Below are 7,329 nucleotides of genomic sequence, written 5' to 3'. Positions count from 1 at the left end.
TTTAATCAGAGAGTAAAGCTGCACACTGTCTCCTGTGATGGTTGGGTTTAGGAGTAGGGTAGGGTGAGGGCAATACAATATACGGTTTGTGCTGTATAAAATGACTGGAAACCTATGTAATGTACCCACTTTTCACAAAAACAAACATGTGTGTGTGTGAAGATTTGTTTGTGATGGTATTTGAGAATGTGAGGACGCGTGTATGTGTATATGTGTGTGTGTATGTGAGGATGCATGTATGATGCAAACGTACCACACAAATGATGCAGGGTCTACTTTGACGTCCACTTCAGAGGACAAGGTTTTCCCATCCGCTTTATGGAACATCTGGTCCAATATTTCACTGAAGTAGAGAAGTGTTTAAGAACAAGCTAAATAAAAACAGTTTTTTGCTATTTTAAATATTAGGGCCTAACAGAGTCATTTGGTTTAGTCAAGTTGTTTAAAATAATTTTCATTGATTAAATACTTGCCCATATATCGAAGTAAAGAATAACCAAAATAAATAATGTATTAAAATGTGATTAAATTTTATATTTAATATGCAAATCATTTGTTGTGAAATTTGAATGTTCTGCATTCAGTATATGCATAAAATAAAATTAGAATAAGAATAAAACAATAGAACTCTATATCAAATAAAATACTTCCTATCTAAATAAAGCAGGGGCTTTTACCTAAATGAACTTTATTAGTATGGTTCCCTGCTTCCAGTTAGCTGCAGATACTTCCATAATCTGTACTCTGGAAAAGTGTGCTTCATTTGGTTCTTGACTTAAGAGTAACTGGTGTAACATTCCAGGTCCATCACAATCTGAGGTAGAAAGACAATATGACAAAAGACAAGACAAATATGAATACACATCTCAGAATAAAACATTTAAAGATATAGTTTACTATTCTGCCACCATTTACTCATCCTCTACTTGTTTCAAAGCAGTTTGAATCTGTTAAACACTAAATCAGATATTTTAAAGAATGTTAGAAACCTTTAACTATTGATATACATAGTAGGAAAATCTGGGTTTGTGTTCATTCATTTTCTTTTCAACTTTGTCCCTTTATTAATCTGGGGTCACCACAGTGGAATGAACCGCCAACTTATCCAGCATATGTTTTACGCAGCAGATACCCTTACAGCTGCAACCCATCACTGGGAAAAAAACACATACACTCTCATTTACACACATACACTACGGACAATTTAGCTTACCCATTTCACCTGTACCGCATGTCTTGTGGGGGAAACCGGAGCACCCGGAGGAAACCCAAGCCAACACGAGGAGAACATGCAAACTTCACACAGAAATGCCAACTGACCCAGCCGAGGCTCGAACCAGAAATCTTTTTGCTGGGAGGCAATAGCGCTAGTTTATGTTCAACCAAACAAAAAAATATTTTGAAACAAGTGGAGGATAAAAGATGCCATTATTTTGGAGTGAACTATCTCTTTAAAATTCAAGTGTCAAGCATTAGTCTTAAAAACTTATGTATCACTAGAGAAAAACTAAATCCAGTACCTCTTGTGAACAAGCAGAATCATTATGCCATTGTATTCAATGGTTCTCTTTTACATTTTTCACTCTAAAATTAAAACTTAAACATGCGATCCAAGGTAAAAAAAAACTAATTTAATCTACTTTTGACATAAAATAACATATATTGAACCAAACTTGCCTTAAGTTAAGTCCATCAGACTCCAGACAATCCAATAAGGTACCCTGTCTAAACTGAAAGTTTAGACTTTCTTTCAAAATAGATTTTTTTTTATATAAAAGATATTTTAAATAAGCTATGACTTCACACAGTGATAAAATAGCAGCAATAAATCTTGTAGTACTTTTAAAAATAAATAAAACAAAATATATTATTTCAGTAACCAACAACCAGTCTGACATATGCAAGTTACAAAATATGTACAATATAGTACCTGGTGTGCTTAATGATGAAGTCAAACAATTAGTAATGCACTAATGTGAGAGTTGTCCTTTCCTTCAGCTTGCATCCTTGCATGATTCCTTTATTTTCTGTAACAAATGAATACAATACAATCAATTTATAAAGATATTATTTTTACTTGCCACAATATCATTTGTTTGGACTTGATACATACAGAGTACAAGATATAAGAATTATAAAACATAAGATATGGATTTTAAGCTTATTTAAAACAATTGTTTACATTTTTTAACAAGGTTTAATATTTCATAACACATTTAGACTACATTTTTTAGCTAATTAATGTCCTTCATAAGTCACATCATGTTTCAACTGTGGATTTTTTCAAACGTTTTGGCTTTAAAACATTTTGCAGTTTTAATGCAGACCAGTCTCAACAGTGGCCAGCAATAACCACTAATGTTACTCTGCAAACTTTAGCTGAAACTAAAACACACATTAATAAGCAAATCAAGATTATTAGGAGTAACGTTACCGAAAAGAGACCGAATTCATTCAATGTTTGATCTAAAAACAGCACAAAAGCGGAAATCGGCACCTATCACATCTATAAAACGGACAGCGTATGATTCATTCATTCACGCTCCCGTTTCAACCATGTTCTTTATATAACACAGCTGTCTTATTGTTATTGATCATTTAATTAAGACTGACAAGCGAATAAAAGGGCAATTGTAAATGAATTCATATTAACCCCGAGCTCAATCAACTTAACAGAGGTTACTGAACTAACGGCTGACAAGGCCATCATACTCAGCCGTTTTATCCATATTATCCAAATATAAGTTAAAGTTTTATCGCTATTTAAAACAGGGACTTTTCTAATAAAGAAAAAACATCACCTGACGACAAATATCTCAGAAATATGCTTTCAAAAATAATAACTTACCTGATGTAAAGAAGAAGCTGAAATGGCGGACTTGACTTCACTTCATCGTTTGAAAAAAATAACCGTCACTCACGAGGCTCCGCCCAGTCCACCAATAGGAATGCAAGGATGAAGCGAAACACATATTCGCCACCAGGGGGCAGTTTAAGAATATGTTTTTGAACATTCTGAAGAAAACTGGTTAGTTTATTTATTCACAACTTGTCAAAAAAAATTATTTTATGTGCAATATATAAAATATAAAAACAATGGCAACCTATGGAAAACATATGAAAGTCCCCATAATTCACAAAAACACCCTGTGTGTACTGGTAGTATATTGGTGTTGTGTAAAAAAAATCTTTGACATGTTTTTCGTGTGATTTTACACTGAATATGTAAATTTATAGTATTTTCCAGTTATGTTAAGATTTCAGAATAACATGAAAAAACATGAAATAAAACTGTAATGTTACATTGACCTCAGTATATATATATATATATATATATATATATATATATATATATATATATATATATATATATATATATATATATATATATATATATATATATTATTTTTTATGTGATACTGAGGTCAATGTAACATGCTGTAATTCTACAATATTTACTGCCATTTTTAATATTCAGTATTATATAAATATTATAACACTTTAAATTAAGATATTTTAACAATTAACTAATTGCTAATTAACATGCTTATTAATAGCATATTGTCTATACATTTTTTGATGACCCTGTTACAGGTGCACACACACACAGAACCTGGAGAGACTTTTAGGCCTTTCTATGTGGAGTTTGTATGTTGTTTGTGTTGGTTTCCTCCAGTTTCTTCCATAGTCCAAAAATATGCAGTATAGGTGAATTTTGGATAAACTAAATTGGCTGTAGTGTGTAAATAAGATAATGTGTGGTGTTTCCCAGCATTGAGGATTGTACCCTCAGGGCTGTGTTGCAGAAGGAAGCATTAGTATCTGACTGCAGACTTGCATATGGAAGCTGTCTCAGACATGCAATCTCAGACACAATGCACTCAAATAAAGCCAGTGACATTAATGTGAGGGGTAGAGTTAGGAGCGGGGTTAGGTGTGCGCATAAAAATTTGTCAGATTTATTTTTAATATTTTTTTGTGTTCTGAAGAATAAGTAATAAATAAAACTGTTGTTGTTTACAGTGAACAGCTGATTCATGAACACATTCATGTTATTCTGTTATTCACATTCTACTGCTCAGTTCTCACACTCAACTCACACTACACTCGGTGTGACACACACGGGCCACATCTGGCCCACATACAGCAGGCCACAACTCACACTACACCCGGTGTGACACACACGGGCCACATCTGGCCCACATACAGCAGGCCACAACTCACACTACAGCCGGTGTGACACACACGGGCCACATCTGGCCCACATACAGCAGGCCACAACTCACACTACACCCGGTGTGACACACACGGGCCACATCTGGCCCACATACAGCAGGCCACAACTCACACTACACCCGGTGTGACACACACGGGCCACATCTGGCCCACATACAGCAGGCCACAACTCACACTACACCCGGTGTGACACACACGGGCCACATCTGGCCCACATACCACGAGCCACAACTCACAATAATATTGGCATGCTGTGTGTGGGCCAGATCTGGCCCATATGTCTCCTGCCATTGCCAGAAGTGAGCCATATGTGCCTTAGTTGGCCCAGATGTGGCCCAGAACTGTATGCTATCTGGGTATCCTCAGAAGTCGTAATACCCAAACAGTTCGTGGAAAAAAGTAGGCATACTGAGTATGCGTGCGTATAGCAAAGACTAACGCGTATACAAAATGTTACGTTTACACACATCCACAAATTACAAATAAATGCATCAGCTTTTTGCAGTGGAATACTCACTACTCAGGAGTACTTTTGAAAGGGCTACTTTTTACTCATACTTTGAGTTATATTTACAACCGATACTTTTTACTCTACTTGCACTACATTTTTAGGAAAGTATGGACTTTAACTTGAGTATGATATTTCAGTACTCTTTCCGCCACTGTTGATTTGTGATTGTAAGCAGAGCGGCCTAACTTATTGAGAGTTGAAGCTGGTTTCTGCTGATGAAACTGCTCTTTATCTGACAGACTGGTCATTCTTTGGGTTAAAACGGTAAACTATCCCTACAATATTTTGTAAAAACCCTACTGTTAATATATCAGAACTGCATTGCTTAGCACTTGATATAACATTCAGAATTTTTTGAACACTCATATAGATTTTCAAACAGTAGTCTCACCAAAATAATTGCCCAATCCCAACAAACCGCAGATCGGTTGTAAAAAATCTCATGTAAAAATCTGTACTGCATTATTCTTTTAGCCACAGCTAATCTTACCAAAAATCAAACAGCCTCTTTTTTTGTGGAATCTGGTCTCAGATCAGAGAGAGAGAGAGTTGAGAAATCGTGAGTTATACTTCCACCCTGTGGATACAGTCATAATGAAGCAGGTACAAGAGAAAAGCCATCAAGATGCCTCAGCTGCTCATCCCGGTCATTTTTGATGACTGTACCGTCAGTCAAAACTCCCCGAAGAAGCCCTGTCAGATGGACTCTTTCGTCAGATACGAACAGAAAGACTATGTGTTATTTATAATTCACAAATATGGTGTTTTTTTATGAGAACAAGCTCCTAGTATAATGATTTTATCTGCCATTATATTTCTAAACACTAGAGGGCACCAATAAATTCAAGATCATCTCTAAAATGTCTTCAGTTCAGTCACTATATCATCTAACCTTAAGCAGAGTTTCACATTTTAAAGCCGCTTTTGGTTATTTTAGCAGTGCAAAAACATTCAGTTTGCGACTAAAATATATTGTCTCGCACATTTACTGAAAGTAGCTCATGTTGTATTTAAAACTACGGGATTTGTCTCTTGAAATGTTAATATAAGTTGTGAAGTTTTGTAGTCTATGCTTACACCTAGCTTGATCACACCATTGACTCTACTGGAGATGTTTTCATCCAATGTCAAGGTGGTTTGGTGCAAATCTGCTCTGATCCCATATCTGTTCAGGCGGCTTTACATACCGGAAACATTCAGATTCGTTCTATATACAGAACACCGTCTACCGCTTCCGCCTGGTTCTCATTTTATTTTTACACTTGGCTTCGTTAGTAAGTCAGTATCTTACAAGCTTAAAATAAATTAAGAATACAAAGCATTCTTAAAGAAGCCGCACCTGATTCCACCTGTTTTATGTACACAATTTACAATGACCCTTATGCTGTAAACAGCAGTGGTGGAAAGAGTACTAAAAAAATCATACTTAAGTACAAGTACCATAAATTGCCTAAAAATGTAGTTCAAGTAGAGTAAAAGTATCTGTTGTAAATATTACTTAAAGTATGAGTACACTTTTTACACGGTAAAAAGCTGATGCATTTACATGTAATTTGTGGGTGTGTGTGTGTAAACGTAACATTCTGTAGTGGATTTAGTTATTGCCCAGCAGGCACACAACGTCATAAGACGTTAATATTAGGTTAGATTTAGGTTGTGATGTCAGGTGACCAAAATTAATTGTCTAGCCAGCATCTAAAGACAACGTTAATTTGATAATAATGTTAAAAGATGTTGATATTTGGTTGATTTTAGGTTGTGTTAAAAAGTGACCAAAGTCCAACGTCGAGCCAACATCTTAAACTAACATCATATTGGCGTCAAATACTGACAACCAAAATACAACATCAACGTCATAGTGGCAACATCCACACAATGTCAAGCTGTAACATCCTTAGACGATAATATTTGGTTGATTTTTAGGTTGGACATTGACGTCGGCCTGACGTTGAGTTCTGACATCAACCCGATTTTCATTTCCAAACAAAATGCAATGTCCCCACAACATTGGGGTACAACGTAAATCTGACGTCATGTTGACGTCTTGTGCCTGCGGGGTGTTTAAGGCCATTTTGATCATCATACAGTAAACATCTGTCATCTTCTCATCAGTGACATGCATCTAAACAGTCTCTGATTTTGGACATCTTTGGACATCATGTCTTGAAGTAGTTCAGTATGATGTGATTTAGCTTCTATGTGCGATCTGATTGGACTGGAATCACAGGACAAATTTTTCTAATCCCCATAGACAAGAAAAAATAAAGTAGTCACTGCAGGTTGAAGGAAAGTAGTGAAGTAAAAGTACTGATACAGCACTAAAATGCATCTAAGGGAAAGTTAAAGTACACATTTTTAAAACGACTTAGTAAATTACAATTTCTGAGAAAAAAACTACTCAATTACAGTAATGTGAGTATTTGTAATTTGTTACTTTACACTACTGGTAAACAGTTCTTAAACTTTTAACATTAAATATCAATACAATCAGAAGTGGACATGCTGATGTGCTAGAAAGAAGTTCGCCTACTTATACTATGCCCTAGATGTATGTACTTTTTCCGGGGAAGACAAAGTGAATT

At 35.5% G+C, this 7,329-nt stretch overlaps 1 long non-coding RNA gene across 1 annotated transcript; it reads right to left on the bottom strand.

The window, feature by feature from the left end:
- Positions 1-258: 258 nt before the first annotated feature.
- Positions 259-1,307, bottom strand: LOC130220187 (uncharacterized). The gene is made up of 3 exons (XR_008836148.1): positions 1,214-1,307; positions 678-814; positions 259-343 (listed from the first exon to the last, which is right to left on the bottom strand). It is a non-coding gene; the product is annotated as an uncharacterized LOC130220187 (long non-coding RNA).
- Positions 1,308-7,329: the final 6,022 nt, after the last annotated feature.

The sequence above is a fragment of the Danio aesculapii genome, chromosome 3 (genome assembly GCF_903798145.1).
Source record: "Danio aesculapii chromosome 3, fDanAes4.1, whole genome shotgun sequence".
In the NCBI taxonomy this organism is placed as follows: Eukaryota; Metazoa; Chordata; class Actinopteri; order Cypriniformes; family Danionidae; genus Danio; species Danio aesculapii.
The sequence above is the reverse complement of the archived record's forward strand: the minus strand, read 5'-3'. Positions and strand labels throughout refer to the sequence as shown.